Genomic DNA, 15,721 nt, shown 5'->3' with positions numbered 1-15,721 from the left:
TATAGAGGGTCGCAAAATTTGGAATAGGACGTTTATTGTGCAAACATCCCTAGTTAAGGGCATAAACATCCCTAGTTATGGGCATATTTCTTTTATATACAATATGGGAGGAACTACCTTGGACAACTGAAATATGTCTAGTCTCTAGACATACAAATGCATATTATAATCTATGATCTACGTACCACGAAAATGCATATATATATATATATATATAACATAATATACGATCCTGTACCCGCCTGAGTTGAACCGGGCCGGATCTTTGTTCCCAATTCTAAAACCCTACCGAAAATCCAATCCTCCCCCAAACCCTGTCATCCGGCTCTCCTCGATCTGCTTCTGTCATTTACAATGCTCTCCCCCCGTCTCCTCCCCAAATCCTCACATTTCCGTCGCCTGACCCGACTCTCCTCCAAATCACATCCATTTCCCCCCAAACACTTATTTCCCTCCCCTCCCCAAATTCTTTTCCCGCGACAACAACAGCAGTGGTAAATTTGACCAATCCGCATCGACTCCCTGGAAAATTCGACCAATTCTTCACCCAGGAATCCGGAGACCTTGCCGGGACCTCTCCGTCCGCCGAGAAGGACGAGTCTTGGCTGAGAGCAAGCGAGGGAAAGACGCGTGGCGATGAGGAGTGGGGCCACAGCGGAGGGGTACAAGCCCTGGAGCTTGGTGGAGGAGGAGGACAAGGACGACTTGTTCGGTTTCAAGGAGGAGGTTGTAAGGGAGGTCGGTGAAACCGGGGGTTGAGAGTAGTTACAGTACTACTTCTGGGGGGTGATGACGCTGAGAAGGAGAGGGCTGAGGAGGCTATGCCTATGAGGCTCCAGAGGGAGGAGCAGGAGCTCACTGCTATACTCAAAGGTACATCAATGACCCCCACATAACGTACGAGATAACAAATTTTTATTATTCGTAATTTTGACTTTTCAGTTTGTGCGTATGTGTTTTTTTCTTTTTTGGTTTGAATAACGCTTCGTTGGGGGTGATTAGGATGAGTGATGGGTATTTTGAATAGAAAGGATGCCTAGGATGACGGGGATACTTTGTTGGGTGGTAGCATAATGAAAACGGGGTTTCACTTTGTTGAATTTTGAATGTTACTTTGAAGTATGGAATTTATAGATGAAATAAACTTTAGGGTGGATTATGATTCTGTGACTATTAGTGGGAATAGTGCCTTCAATTTTTTGCAGATGTTATATCTGTCAGTAGGATATTCAGATGGATTTTTGAACGCTACTCTTTGATAGTGGAGTGCTAAATGAAAGAAACTGAACATGGGCGTACAGTCTTTTAGTTAAGATCGGAGCTTTAGGAATTCTGATTAGTGAATATGAGTCTCATTTCTTCTTCTTCTTCTTCTTCTTCTTCTTCTTAATTTTAAGGCGAAAACCATCATGTTCCCGATATCAGCTCTGCAATTTATATCTGGTTCCTCGTGTCAAAGGACAGACCATAAATCATACATTTATGGCAGATGGGTCTTTGTTGTAGCAAATTGTTTACACATGAGAAAAACACTTTCTTTCGTATTACATTTCTCTAGTAAAAGCATTTTTTATAGAATCTACTCAGCAGCTAATTTTTTTTTTTTTTTTAACAATCTTTTATACATGGTATACAAACAAATGAATCAATGAAATAGCAAGTTCTAGATCTCTATCCTGAAAGGAGTACTTTAAGAGGGGAGCAGCCGCTAGCTAGTGTTGCGATTGATCTCCCAAGTCTTCAGATATTATCTGGGAGGAGGGGAGACGGGGTTGGTGTTGCGATTGATCCGTACTTGCAGCATGCTCCAAGTCATTGGAGGAGGAGAGACAGGGCTGCTGTTGCAATTGATCCGTACTTGGAGCATGCTCCAAGTCGTTGGGGGAGGAGAGAAGAGGCTGGCGTTGCGATTGATCCTCCAAATGTTCGGATGTTATCTGGGAGGAGTTGGAGTTCTTGCGTTTTGCATATAGAACCAGTTGTACTACTCCCGAAACAGTCCCAACCCCATTTGGTATCTGCAATTACTCACCCATCAATTCTTGTATTGGCTTAACAAAGTTCAAATTTAAAACCTTTTGTTTAATATCATGTTGTAATTAAATCATTTAATTTATACTGTATATAATCAGAAAATTAAATACAATTAAAGATGCCGACCATGAAGATGAAAATGAGTTACTTACCCCCATGAACAAATCCTTCGCAAGGATGGCATAAATAGTCCAAATCCCTCCATTCAAGAACGTGAAGAAGGGGGGAAGGAAAGGCACGTGCTCACTGCTGTTGATCTACACGTTGCAATTATATATATATAAAATTAAAATTCATCAATAATTTAACAACTAGAACTCTCTCTCTCTATATATATATATATATCAGATGATCAAGAACATGGAGCAAGACAAAATTACTTACCATGGCTGCCATGGGAGAACCATACATGATTATGGTTAGGAATGCACCCAAGACTCCTAGGACTTTGATCCGTGTATCTCCGTGCAACATAAAGCGAGTGATAGCCATTGCCGTTGCCAGAACCCCAACATCAAAAACCGCAGCAAATATGGCTGTCTTTGCCTGAAAAGCAAATTGCATATGGTGATGATGATGAGTATGATGTACACATTACAATGATGATGAGTAATTAACATATACCCTTGTCCCTCGAGGTGCATATACAAGGGATAATACGACATAAACAAAAGCCAGAGTGGCACCAATGACATTAACAGTCACCACAAGCACAGCAGTCTTTTCAACTCCATAGTAAATCCACAGTGCTGTATTAAGTAGCATAAAAATGTAAAGAAGGCTGTCGAACTTTTGTGATTGATCTTGATGATCAATTGTCCAAAATGTTTGTCTGCAAAAATGTCTGAATTTCTCATTTCATCCCAAAACAAGAAATCTAAAGATCGATTGATGGAATACTTACAGTGGGGAAATGAATAGTAAAACTGATATGATGCTTCCTGCAACGAAGGTATTTTGGAAGATCAAGTTAGAACCCTAATTAACATGCATGAATGCCCTCCAAGAAATATATGCGGAGGATGATTACCTACTATTCCAAGAATGTAACTCACAGCCATCTTTTTCTTTGAATTTCTAGTTCGTATATAATAATATATATAACTGCACTTAGTTTGTTATTTTAGTTCATTTTGTTATTAAGCTTAGTTAGCCCACAAATAACACATAATTAGGGCCAGCAAAACGGGTACTCGGGTAGACCCAATAACGACCCGTTAAGACCCACGACCCGATTACCATAGACATGAACACGACCTGTTTAGCTAAACGGTTTAGCGGGTCTAATACGATTATAACACGAAAAATATCCGGGTAACCCGACAGCCGACACGACCCGTTTAACCCGTTAAAAATTACCAAGTCATATCGGGTAGACACGACCCGTTAAAAAACCCTTGATAAAAAATGGAAAAAATAATTTAATATTAATAATAAATTAATAATATATCAAATTACCAATGCCATTGGCAAAGATGAGAGAGAGAGAGAGAGCCGAGAGGGAGAGAGAGTGGCACTGGGGGGGGGGGGGGGGGGGAGCTGCTGCCTGATGGTGCCTGCAAAGCTGCGATAGAGGGAGAGAGAGAGCTAAGAGGGAGACTGGAAGAGAGAGGTGCTGCCACAAGAAAGCTAACCCTTTTAGTAAGTTGGAGATGGACGACGGAACCATAAATTTTTATCGATGGGTCAGACATGAATGAAAAATGTATCAAGTTTGAAGATTAAAACAAAGAGTAATTGTTTTTCAAAAGATATTTCAATTTTTAAATCAATCACTTGTTAAATTACAGAATTTAGTGCCATTTCTTGTATTGGCATTCGTATAAGCATAATTAAAACAACAGGGTGCATAATATTCTCCATAATAAAAACTCAGAAGAATAATATTAAAGTTATTATGTTTAATAATAAATAAGGGAATGCCATTTATAATTGATAAATGAGTAATTTTTTTTAAAAAAAAACAACCCTTTATTAGGTGTCTTGACCTCAAAACAATTATTTATTTATTTATTTATGAAAATGTGAGTATTAGACTTTCAATAATACCAAATCAAATACTACAACGCTCAAAAATTACAATATCATTGAGAAACAAATGAGTGAATGACAATCTTTCATTCAAATTTCTTCTCTAACTTGTTGTAGAGTCGTTTTTTCAAAAGATGAGCTTTGAAGAGCTTTTTTTTTTTTTTTTTGACATGTTCACACAAGGGAAGGGAGAGGGAGAGGGAGAGGGAGATTTGAACTAGTAACCTCCACTTTATGAGATGTGGTTTATAGCCGATTGAGCTATCCATTAAAGACTTGAAGAGCCGTTTTTGCCAAAAGATGAGCTGCCATATTATAAGAGTTTTTGGCTGCTTCAAATTCTGAGATGTATTCCAACTTTTGGGCTTGTTTGGACTTTCTTCTAAGGGCCAAGGTCCTATCTACATCTTTTTTTGGGCCCAAAACATAAATATAGAATGGAGGAGCCCTCTACCAATTGTTAAAACTTTCAAAGTAGCGGGCAGCCCAAGGCCTAAGCCTGTGGACTGTGAAGCGATAATCTCTTATTTTGGGAAACGGATCCTCTCCATTAAGTGCATTTAGAAGAGCATAATTGTCTAAAAAAATTTGTTCAAAAATTAAATGGACAATATTGCCCTCTTAAGCACACTAAATGAACCATCTCCACTTCAAGTGAAAAATGGAGATGATCTTTCTCCCTTGTTTTTAGGGGTGAATGAACATCCCCTTAATTAGGCCATCATAAAAAGACTCTTGAAATTGGTTTATCATGAGGTGGTTCGGTCATCCCAAAACTGATGATCGCCGCTGTACAAGCTTTTGAGGTTACGATCCACTACTTAGTGGTCAGCAACCTCTCAAACCCTTATTTTCGTTCAATTTTATTTTTTTTATTTTTTAAATTGTTACATTTTCTTCCAAAATCAAGATAATTTAAGCCATTTTTGGTATATTTTGACACCATCATTGATAAGAGGGGCCAAATTACAACAAAATGACAATTTGATGCAGCAAACCAAGTGTCACAAATCGGGAGTTTGAAGTGTCTTTGCAAACAGTAATTTAAGAAAATTTTGATATTTGAAAAATATGTCGCATATGCCATTTTTTTCTTTTGGGTCCATTTTAATGCCAATAACTATCGAAGGCCCCTTTTGTAAATTAATACTTCGAGGGGTAGGTGTCATAAATAGTAATTTGATGATACTCTTGCAAAATTGGTAGAATACAATTTTTTTTTTAACAATGACTAACCCAATAGTTGATTAAAACAGTCATATTAATATTATAAAATAGTTGTTAAAAAAAAAATGTAGTTTGTTTATATAAAAATAATAAAAATTATTTATCATCATATCTTTCACACACACACAGATATATATATATATATATTTGCAATCAAAGATTAATGCTTTTAATACTCTGATAATTGATACCGTTTGTTATGACCTTCCTATTGCTTTCTGGCACAGGAAAAAACACATTGTTTCTTTACCTTATATTAAAGATTTTTCTGAAAACAAAATTCCTACTAAAGTCAGACCTATCCAAATGAATGCTTAGACTTTGGAATTTTGTCAAAAGGAAACTGTTGATTTCCTTGCTAAAGGAATCATTCACAAAAGCAAGTCCCCTTGGTCTTCTGCTGCCTTTTATGTTATGAAAAATGTTGAACTTGAGAGAAGAACCCCTAGGTTGGTAATTAATTACAAACCCCTCAATGATGTGTTAGAATGAATTAGGTATCCAATCCCTAATAAGAAGGATCTAGTTTTCAAAACCCGCTAACCGCTAACCGCAACCGCCTAGGCAGTTAGTAATTTTTACTAACCGAGTAGCGGTTAACCGCTTTGGGATAACCGCTTTTTTCTAACCGCTTTTTTGAGCCTTTTTTTTAGCTTTTTTTTAAGACCGATTTTGGGCTGGTTTTAGATCAGTTTTTGGCTCACTTTAAACATTTTTTTTGCTCATCTTAAACGTTTCCCCCCCCCCCCCCCCTTTTCATGGCCATTTTAGCATTAAAAATTGCTATATGCCAAAATCTTGTTGGTCACCTTCTACAAATCTACACATCATATAATATACAAATAAAATTACAACAAAATCATCACTTCAAATGTAGTCTTATACATAAATTCAAACAAGTTCATAAACTCACAAGCAAGTTCATAAATTCACACGGAAATAAAATAAAACACAAACAAGTTCATAAACTCAAAAGCAAATTTATTTTTAAAATTTGTTTTTTAAATTGAAGAAAAGAGATATTAAAGAGAAATTCAAATTTGAGGTATTCGCACTAAATTTAGGATGATAAAATTCATTTTAAGTTATACCACTTAATATATATATGTTGTACATGCTTCTCTTTGGTTCAAGGATTATTTCCATGTCTCAATGTATTTCTATTCCTCCAAATGTTACAAATTATAGAATCAAAAACTAACCGACAAAGATATGCCTTCATAGTTTTACCCCTCCACTCTTGCAAGTTTTTCTTATTATTATCGGTGCATAGTTTTATACGTACAAGCACCAAAAACTTAGTTTGTATTTTATTTTATGTTTAAAAAAAGGTTAAATTTAACATTAATTGATGTGTACATCAAAATCATATTCATTTAAATAGAGAAATAAAAATCCTTCAACAACCAATGTAAGGGGTGTTTACTGGCAGTGCAGATTTACAGGGGATATTGGGGCAAAATGAAGGAAGGTTGAAGATGATAATGGAGAAAAAAAAAACACAGAGTGCAATAATATTAAAGATAAGCTGCTTCGAGAGAGCTACTCTCCATAGACTCAGGTAATACAAATATTCTCAAATCTACCCTTCTACCCCTCTAGCCTAGCCCTTATATCCAGCATTCTGTTAGAAAGGATTCTAACAGAATTCCACCTATTCACACAAGCTAACAAACGATAGCTTGAGGGAATATTACAAACACAGCAAAGTGAACACAAAGCGTAAATACAAGGTAAAATGACAAGGTAAATAAAATAAAGCATTTAAATGATAAGGGATGCCAGCTGTGCAGAGCAATCTTCTAGAGTCTTCCCCTTCCTCTTCACACGTGTCTTGCCACTGAGTGACTCACCAACATGACCTAGCTCCACCAACAGCACCCGTAACAAGTCTCCCCCCCTTCAAAGCACCTTGCCCACAAGGTGCGGGTATTGATTTTGTAAATTCCAGAGGTTCTCCCAAGTGTCATCCTCAGACGGAGCATCCTTCTAGTGAATCAAAACTTCGGTAACAGCCCTGCCCTTCTTTTTTATCAAACGCCAATCCAGGATTAGTTCAAGCTCTGGCTTGAGTTCTCCATGTATGTCAACAGGAGGCAGTGTTAGTAGTAGTGTGGAGTGTTTGCCCAATTTTTTCTTAAGACATGAAACATGGAAGATGGGATGGATGCATGCATTAGGGGGTAAATTCAGTTTATATGCGACATAACCAATCCTTTTCAGAATTTGGAATGGGCCAAAAAATCAAGGAGATAGCTTCAGATTTTTTCGCATAGCAATTGATTTATGTCGATAAGGCTGCAATCTAAGGTAAACCCAATCCTGTTCCTGGAATTCTCTCTCTGTTCTCTTCTTATCCGCTTAGGTCTTCATACGGTTTTGGGCTTGCTGCAAATGTTCCTTCAGAATAGTAATGACAGTGTTGCGATCTTTGAGTTGAGTGTCTACTGCCATGTTTGCTAAGGTGCCAAGAACATAAGATAATAGGGAGGGTGGAGGATACCCATAGACATCCTCAAATGGGGTCAATCCGGTAGAGGAATGGTGATTGGTATTGTACCACCATTCCGCCATAGGAAGCCATGTGTTCCATTCCTTAGGTTTGGCTTCTGCATAGCACCTTAGATATGTCTCTAAGCATTTATTTAGTGCTTCGGTTTGCCCATCAGACTGTGGGTGATAAGCAGAACTAAAAGCAAGGGATATACCCTGAAGATGAAAGAGCTCTCTCCAAAAAGTACTAGTAAATGTAGGGTCTCGGTCAGAAACAATTGTCTTAGGCATGCCGTGTAGCTTGAAGATGTGAGTCAAAAAAATATGGGCCACCTTAGAAGCTGTATAGAGGTGAGAGAGAGATAGAAAATGGCCATATTTTGTAAACCTATCCACCACTACTAGGATTACATTACACCCATAAGAGGGCGGCAACCCCTCTATGAAATCCATCGAGATATCTGACCAAGCTCTAGATGGAATGGGGAGTGGCTGTAGTAGCCCAGCATGATGAATTGTCTCATGTTTGTTGACTTGGCATACCTCACATTCCTTGACTACCTTCTTGATGTCCTTCCGCATACCCTTCCAATAAAAATCCATCTTGGCTCTTTGAACAGTTTTGTGGTAACCAGAAAGGCTAGCCGTGGGATTAGAGTGAATATAGTCGAGGAGTTGTAGTTGGAATGGAGAACCTTTAACAATCCACAACCTCCCCTTCCTCAAAATCAGCCCTTGTTGTAAGGAGTAACCTTTAGGCACAGAGTGGCCTTGTTGTAAGGCAATGAGTAAGGCCTTTGTCTCATGATCTTGTGAATAGGATTCCTTCAATTCATCAACCCAAGATGGAGTTGGAAAGGAGATGAGGGAAATGGATAATTCCCCCTTTTTGTTTGGCTCTTCAAACCTCCTTGATAAGGCATTAGCCACCAAGTTCTCTTTCCCCTTCTTATACTCTATCACAAAGTCATACCCTAAGAGTTTAGAAATCCACTTCTGTTGGGAAGGTGTACCTATTTTCTGCTCCAAGAGAAATTTGAGTGCTTGTTGGTCGGTCTTCACCTTGAAGGACTGTCCGAGTAAGTAAGGACGCCACTTTTGGATAGCCGAGATCAGTGAAAGGAACTCTTTTTCGTATGTGGAAAGATACAAAGCCTGCCTCAAAGCCTTACTAAAGAAAGCTATAGGATGCCCACCCTATATCAAAACTGCCCCTAGGCCTGTACCACATGTGTCGCACTCAATAGTGAAGGTTTGAGTGAAATCCGGGAGTTGCAATACAGGAGGACTTGTGACAGCCTCCTTGAGTTTGTTAAATGCTGCAGTAGCCGAGGGGGTCCAGGAAAAAGAATTCTTCTTAAGGAGATCTGTGAGGGGGGCAGCTATCACCCCATAACCCCGAATGAACTTTAGTTAGTAGCTCGTCAATCCCAAAAATCCTCGTAGGGACTTGATGGAATGAGGAAGTGGCCATTGTAGCATAGAGTTAAGCTTAGATGGGTCAGCCCGTACACCTTGGCTAGGTATCAAATGACCCAAGTAGTCAATCTCCAAGACGCCAAACCTGCATTTAGAAGCCTTAGCAAACTGATTGTTAGTTTGTATCACACCCAAAACTGTTTCCAAGTGTGTTAGGTGCTCTTCCAATGACTTACTATAGACCAATATGTCATCGAAGAAAACCAAGACAAATTTCCGTAGGAAAGGCTTGAATAGGTCATTCATTAAACTTTGGAATGTTGAGGGTGCATTGGTGAGACCGAAGGGCATGACAAGAAACTCATAGTGCCCTTCATGAGTCCGAAATGCTGTTTTAGGCACATCCTCCGGTCGGACTCGTATTTGGTGATACCCGGATCGCAAATCCAACTTAGAAAAAATTTGAGCTCCAAAGAGCTCATCCAGCAGCTCATCGATGACGGGAATAGGATATTTATCCTTGATGGTGTCCTGATTTAAAGCCCTGTAGTCGACACACATACGCCAACTTCCATCCGCCTTACGAACCAACAAGATTGGGGAGGAAAAAGGACTTTGGCTAGGTCGAATAACCCCTGTCTACAAGAGTTCTTTCACAATCTTTTCAATTTCTGACTTCTAGAAGTAAGGGTACCTATAGGGTCTTACACTAATAGGTTGTGTCCCCTTAAGTTGGATTTGATGGTCCTGACTTCTAGGTGGTGGTAACTCCTTAGGTTCCTCAAAAACCTTCGTAAACCCTTCCAATAATTCCCTGATCTGAAGAGGGCAATCTGGAATGTTAGAGCCCACTACTTGAGTCAAAAGTTGTAAGAAGAACCCCATATTCTCAGAATTAGAGGACCTTAGAAATTGGTGGCCATCTTCCATAGTTAAACCCATAGGGTGTAAACCCTTGAATAATGTGAGGTTAGGACCATGACCAAATTGCATTGTCATGCGAGAGAAATCCCACAATATAGGTCCTAGGGTTCTTAACCATTCCACTCCCAACACAACGTCACAACCACCCAATGGAATAAGGTAAAAATCTGTAGTAATGGAATGACCTTGCACCCTGAGAGAAACAGATTTACACATACCCTCACTTAAGATTGTTGCCCTATTCGCTACCCTCACTTGGAGATTGTGTGGTAGAATTAAACCCAAAGAGACCTTGTTGAACACAGATGTATTGATAAAATTATGAGTGCTACCCAAATCGATTAAAATCACTACCCTTTGATTTTTAATGACCCCCACTAGTCGCATAGTATTAGGGTTCAAGGAGCCAGATATAGCATTTAACGAAATTTTAGGTTCTAACATCTCAGGAATAATAGGTTCTGACAAAGGTTCTACCTTATCAGAGGTATCATAGAAAATTTCCTCGGTCTTGTCATCAGCAGATACTTCAGTTCCATGCAAAAGATAGAGTTTAGGGGCCTTACATTTGTGAGTGGGACTCCACTTTTCTTCGCAGTTGTAACATAAGCCTTTCTCTCTTCGTTCGCGCATTTGAGCTAGTGAAATTTTCTGAACAGGTACCAGAGTTGAAGCTTTAGATGTAGAGGAGTATTGAGACATCTGAGACCCCCCATGTTGGCTGGAAGAAGCTCCAGGCGGTCCCCATTGTTGCCGACTATAGGAAAAGGAAGAACCTTGAGGTTTAAAGGTTCTGCGGGAGCTGGACAGATACTCCTCTTGCAACTTAGCCAAGCCAAAGGTTGCTACTAGAGTGCGAGGTGCCAACATCCTCAAGGGAAGATGAACCTCATCTTTAAGACTACTGAGATAGCAACTCAGTTTATATGCATCGGAGAGTCCACGGAGGTGATTAGAGAGAGACTCAAACTGGGCTGTATATTCTGCCACCGTAGAGGTCTGTCGAAGCTTGACCAAGGACTCCATGGGATCATCATAGGTTGGACCAAATCGAGTGAGCAGAGCTTGAAGAAAAATATCCCAAGTAGGGAACTGACCTGTTTCATCTAAGTCCTGGAACCAAACCAGTGCCTCACCTTCCATGTGAAAGGAGGCGATTTGAAGGCTCATAAATATTAATTGTCAATATAAGCTACATAATGTAGTACTCCAAAAAATATGAAAACATAATTATTATCTAAAAAACACAATTAAACAGATAAATAAAACATAACATAAATCTGGTCCATTAAATCATGCATGCAGCCAAAATATGTCTAGTTAGCCCTTCAAGCAGTCACTCTTACGGTCTTACCCATCATCCTCATCCTCAAATTCATCATCTTCATCCCATTTGGAATCTCACCTGCCCAATCAAAATATATTTTATAATTTTTATATCATATCGATCTTAAAAAAAAAATCAAATAGAAATGAAATGCAAACCCGAAACTGCAATTCATTCTCAACTTTTCTCTAAATTAACCTGATACAATTAGTTCAATACAAATCTACAACCCCACAAGTATTTTAATTTTAATTTTTTTTAAAAAAAAAGAAAAATCAATACTCAAAACTATATATTCACGAACAATTCGATTAATTTACTGCCCTAATTCTACATGTGATAATAAAATTATAAGGTGCAATCAAGTTTTGATGTCAAACAACCACACAATTGACTCTGTTTTTACCAAAAGGTAAATATTTTTTACTTTTCCCTTCAATGGTATAAATAATGTCGTTCTATGAAAACGACATAAAACTGCATTTTTTTTACTAGTGCACGCTACACCAAGCAACTTACCATCACTTGGCTGACTAGTTGGTTGGCCGACCGGGGAGTTGGAGTCCGGAGCATTTTGTCCTCTGACCTACAAAACATACAACGCCGAAAATCTAAGAGATTTTTCTGAATCAAATGGATTAAATTGGCCTACAATGCAAGTAAATTAGTAAGGTTTGTCATACATTTGCCTGCACCATAGCTTTCATGATGCTTGCTGAGTCTTCCATCGGCATATCAAGTGTCGCCGCTTGGCCCATCTGCGTGGTGATTTGTTGTGATGCTTCTATTTTCGGCCAGATGTATATTACCATAAAGATTATATATATAATAATTAGAACCATCGCTAGAATCATAGGCACCGCTAATGGCAACTTTTCTCTTATACTTAACCTTCCCTTAATCCTCTCTCCAGCACTCGACCAAGGATCATTAGTAGGCATTGTTATATAAAGAATTCCGCCATCAAACTTTGAACGAATTTCATATATTGTACAATCTCTTGGAATTTTAATTTCTTTGTGAAAGCGGCTATTGATTAGACTAGTGCTTTCTCCCCTTATGCAAAGATTTTCACTCATAAGTTCAACGGTAACTTCTTCACTTTTGAACCCTACAAAATGGCAAAAAGAAACTTTTTTATTCACTTTATTATTGATCGTTTTTATGAGGCCACTACTCTCGAACACAAAAAAAAACACAAATATTTTCGAACACAAAATAATGACACAAGAAAAATCATAAAAAAAAGAAAAAAGTACTCTTTAAAACACATTATCAAAGAAGCAGAGACGGAATAAGATATTTTTATGACATGAGCCAAAGCATGAATTTGAAATATATTTAAATAGAGAGCCAAATAATAGATGAGAAATATATTAAGATTAAAGGATAAATTAATATATAAAAAATAAAATCAGTATTCATTCAATGTTAAGAAAATATAAACAAAATAAAAAATAAAAATAAAAAATTAATATAATTCAATTTTCAGTTTAATCCCTAAATGTAAAGTGTATTAGTCACACGACACGAATGTAAAGAGCATTAAAACTCGAAATTTTTGAACTATTTTTTATGGTCCACGACCAAACTTGGGGCCAAGCTAAGGTAGTATTTTGGCTCAAATTCACATTTTAAAGCATATTTAATAAAAAAAAAATTTCAAAACTGGGGATGGCCATATCGCCCAACCGCCTGCATGTAAGTCCATGGCTGCAAACAAGGCATTGTCACTCTTGAATTAGAAGAACCAGTGTTATACAACTTATGGTCAGATTAGATTTGCAATTTAAAGAGAACGATTTGAAAACGCCCATTTGGTAAAATCGCAGTTTTTTTTAAAACGCAGAGCGAAATAGACTAAAAGAAAATCATCCCAACAAGCCCTTGAGTAATCACATGTTAATCCGGAAAACTAAAATTAGATAATACCTTGAAGATGAACCTCAAGAACGTTACATCCTTCTTCTTTACGCCACTTGCAAAAGGGTTTGAAAGGAGAGGGGGCGATGAGCTCATCATCTTTGGCCTTGTTCGTTTCCATTGGAGTACTGGTGATAGGAATCATAGCTAGAGTTTTATAATTGAATTGTAGCCTAGGTATCTACGTCATTTTGTAGAAAGTATTGCCGTTTATTTAGGAAAATAATTATCTTAGATAATGCATAAAATAAATGTATTTGAAAAATACATAATCATTCTGAGTATGAAAAGATAAATGCTATTTTTACTTCTCCTATCCATCTTCTGTCTAACTTCATTCATATTTTTTTTCAAATCGATCTACCATTGAATTGTGTGGGTTCCATAGATCCAATGGTAAATTTGAAAGAGACAGGATAAGAGTTAGAGGAATAGCAGGTCCCTTATGAACTATATAAGAGAATATTAAGGGATAATATTATGAGAAAATATCAACAAAAATTCTTTGGTTTTGTGACCGCCATATAATGGCGTTTTTGTGCCCAAAAAATGTCATTAAATGGTTAGTGACATTCAAATAGTGACTTTTTTTAAATGGCAAAAAGTGCAGAGACTAAAAAATGGGATAATGTCGTTTAATTAACAGTGCGAAATGGTACCTTTTATAAAAAGTACAATTTTACACTGTTCACACGTCAGCAAAGGATAAAGAAACGGCACCTATAGGAATATTGTGAGCATATTTTGGAAGAGACCAATTCCTCCATCTCTCATCCATCTTTCATCAATCTCTTATTCAAATTCACTATCGAATATATGTGAGTCATACAGATTTAGTAGTAAATTTGAAAAAATATATATATATATATATAAAGATAAATGAGTGATAAGTAACATATCGATAAATATGACCCTTTGGTCAAGTGCCAAGACACAAGCATATAGCTTTTCTTTTTCTTTTCTTTTTTTTTTTCTTTTTTTTTTTAAATTTTTTTAATTTTTAATTTTTAATTTTTTGTATAATTCTCCATAAGGATGATTTTTTGTTACTTTTGTCATATACCCTTAGCACTTGAAAATAGGAGAAAATACGTTCTAAAGATACCGTCGTTACGATATGGAGCCTTGATTTCTTCTTTTTCATGATATATTTTTAACAAAATGCAGCTGCAATTATCTCTCCAAGAGTTCACAATCTATCCGTTGGAAGGATATCTTTTTTGCAACAAGAATATCATAGCCAATGTTATATTTCTGCTGAGCCAATACTCCAATAATACTCAACTCCTGTCTCTCCCTCGGCATCACAGCCATACAAAATTGATTTGAAGTAATCTCCATGAACATGCTCTCTGTGTCCAACCCGAACTCAACCCCCCTGCAAAGTGAAAAACCACCCATGGAAACCCCACAAGATCACGCTCAATAACACCATTGTAGCAGGGGACCTTTAAGCCAGGCATTTCCACAGGTTGTAGCAACCCATCTGCCAATCTTTGCACTTCAGCTTTAAGTGGCTCGAACCCACCTCTGGCTAGGTAAGTTAATGTTGCACCAGAGTCTATTATGACTCCACCATTGCCTGATGCTGTTCTTCTGAATGTTTGGGGATCAATATCAAGTTGCTTGTCTCCCACGCTAATGCCATCTAGTGTTAAAAAGTAAAGGCCATTGAAAAATTCAACTGGGGTTGAAACGCCTTCTATTTTTGCCCCATCTCCCAAAATCAACTGATTGTGGGGATACAAAGGATCCCTGAGAATTTTAAACCCAATTGAGCCGGCAATGATGTTTTAGGGGAAACATCACAAAATTTTCACGCATTTTAAAATTACCCCACCCCCCAAAGTTTAAGAACTCTTAATTTATGGTATCAAATTTTTAATTTTAATTTTTTTTTGCAATGTCTCATCTCGGTTAGAATTTTTCGTTAAATCTTGTCAAAGTTTCCAAAATACTCTTTTTTTTTATATATATAAAAATTTGCAAAAATTCAAGCATGAGTATTTTTGCAAATTCTGTTAAATTGCATGAATCTTTGCAATTTTTTAGAATAAAAAAATGGCATTTTGAAAATTGACAAGATTTAACGAAAAATTCTAAAGGAAATATTACAAAAAATTGAAAAGTTTATTTTAGAGAATTATAACTCTCCAACTAAATTTTACCATGAGATTGATGACACTTGCAAATTTTTTGTGAATCTCAACAATATATAAATTTAAGTACATAATAAATTCCTTTATTTTTTTTTTTGAGCACATGTATATTAATTACTTATGAAAATAAATACACGATTTGATATCATACACTTATCATAGAGATCTACTACAACCTACATGT

This window comes from Corylus avellana, chromosome 2, assembly GCF_965113065.1.
Source record: "Corylus avellana chromosome 2, dhCorAvel1.hap1.2, whole genome shotgun sequence".
Lineage (NCBI taxonomy): Eukaryota > Viridiplantae > Streptophyta > Magnoliopsida > Fagales > Betulaceae > Corylus > Corylus avellana.
Note: the sequence above shows the minus strand (reverse complement) of the source record.